We start from the raw sequence: 2,500 nt of genomic DNA on the forward strand, positions 1-2,500 counted from the left end.
ACACACACACGTCATAAAGAGAGCACCGCATCGATATAAACACTTCACAGGCCAACCTGTGCTGATTAGTCATAAATATGATAATACAGACCTGTGCCTCTATGCAATCAATTGACAGCTCCACACAAACCCTCAGCAACAGCTTGTACATGTATTCTTTGGCGATAGCATAGGTGTGCTGGTAAGTTCGTTTGCGCTGGCGCGCGCACGCGCGCGCGTGTGTCTATGTGTTTATCAGGTGTGTGTGTGTGTGTGTGTGTGTGTGTGTGATCTTCATCTATTCACTATAAGTGTTTTTAGACGGAAAGGAGTAAAGTAGTGAATAAAGGAAAGGGAGTGCAGGGGAAAATTAGTGTAAAAAAGTGTTCATGTTATGTATCAGAGAAAAAGGTATATTATTTTTTTTTTAAAGTCTAAAGAGATTGTGGTGTGTATTGAATGAGGTGTCATGGGAGGAAGAATACGTATATGCATATCAACAAGTATTAACCTACAACAATGTAAATATAAATAACAACATTAACTCACTCAGTACGGCCAGACCTCTCTTCTCTTCTACACACAGACTCCTCGTATGTCCAGTGGGTGTCTGAATGACCCAACCTTTAGCTTCTGTCGTCAGAATTGTGGTATTCTTTGTCAACATTCACCTCTTCAGTATAAGAGCCTTCCGCTTGCAATATTTTGATGATGGTAATTGGGATGAAACGCTGTTAACGTCGTCCCTTTCGCCGTCCGTATGGAGAGAGTTAATTATAATACATCAAAGGAGGATACCAACTGGACTGGAGTTTAAAATTTCTGAAAACATTCTAAGCAATGAATAATCATTCAAAATCTTTTCAGTGGCTAATGAAATATTGGAAGAAAAGTCATCAACTACATCTTTTGGAATTAACGGTCTTATGCTCGGACAAAGAATGAGTAGATGGCTTACAGTTATTTGCTTACCGCATATACATTTTATATTTTTAGAAAATTTTGTACGAAAGGCATTTAAACGAATTCTATACATTAGACTTGTAATTTGTCTTGAATGTGCTGCTGGTGTCAAATTTAGAAAATGTTTGGGATTAGCTGCGTTCTTTGTGTTTACACAACAGTGGTAATATTGATTATTTGAATCTGTAAGTAATTTCTGAAATCGATTTCTAGATACATTTTCTATACAACTAATGCATTCATGTAGATGTAACTGGATGTCAAGTTGTACTGCGCCTTCGAAATTACGTGCTGCTCTTCTAGCTGCTTGGTCTACCCACTCATTTGAAGATATTCCACAGTGCGAAGGTACCCAACAGAAAGTTATTTTAATGCCCTGTTTTGTCAGTTGGTGAATAATATGTTTTATTTCCATTGTCATCTCAATTCGCTTCTTTGAATTTGAAGATTCTATAGCTTGTAGTACTGACTTTGAGTCTACACATAATAAAATTTCACTGACAGTTTTCTGAATGTCTGAAATATAATTTAAGGCCATAAGTATGGCTATAAGTTCAGCTGTGAAAATGGAATATTGTCTACCAGTATAGTATAATTTTTCTATTCTAAATGAAGGAATTACAAAAGCCGCTCCTGAATTACCATCTTCTAGAACAGATCCGTCTGTGTATATTTTTAGATAGAAAAACGTGTGTGTGTGTGTGTGCATGTGTGTGTGTGCGTGTGTGTGTGCGTGTGTGTGTGTGCGTGTGTGTGTGTGTGTGTGTGTGTGCGTGTGTGTGCGTGTGTGTGTGTGTGTGTGTGTGTGTGTGTGTGTGCGTGTGTGTGTGTGTGTGTGTTCATGCGCGCAGTTGTGTGTGTGTGTGTGTGTGTGTGTGTGTGTGTGTGTGTGTGTGTGTGTGTGTGTGTGTGTGTGTGTGTGTGTGTGTAGGAGAGCTCCGGCACTGACTTCACGCACAACACAGAGAAGGACACCCTAGAGTTGAACACCAGCCTAACATCTGTCATGTTCACATCACTGACGCCATCTCTGTGCAACATCCGAGTGATGAAAAGCGTTGGACTTTCAGTCTCGGGGGGTCCTGGGTTCGAATCTCGGTAACGGTGCCTTGTGAGCAATAAAGGGTGGAGATTTTTCCTATCTCCCCAGGTCAACACATGTTGCAGACCTCAGTGCTTGTGTCTTTGTGTGTGTATATACGCACGCAGAAGATCAAATACGCACGTTAAAAGTCATGTAATCCATTGCCAGCGTTCGGTGCATTATGCCCGAAAACAAGAACTAGTGATACCCAACATGCACACCTCCGAAAACGGAATATGGCTGCCTATATGGTGGGGTAAATAAACACAAAATCGGTCATGCACGTAAAATGTTACATGTCTGTCTGAGTGTGTATGTGTGCATGACTGAAATCTGATTAAATGACACAGGAAAGGAATGATGAGCGCCCAGTGGCAGCCGTCAGTCGGCTCTACCCAGGTAGGCAGCCTGTTGTGCAAATGACTCCGTGTTTGTAAAGCGATTAGAGCTTGGTCTCCGACCGAGGACAGGCAC

This window comes from Babylonia areolata, chromosome 23 (genome assembly GCF_041734735.1).
Source record: "Babylonia areolata isolate BAREFJ2019XMU chromosome 23, ASM4173473v1, whole genome shotgun sequence".
NCBI lineage: Eukaryota > Metazoa > Mollusca > Gastropoda > Neogastropoda > Buccinidae > Babylonia > Babylonia areolata.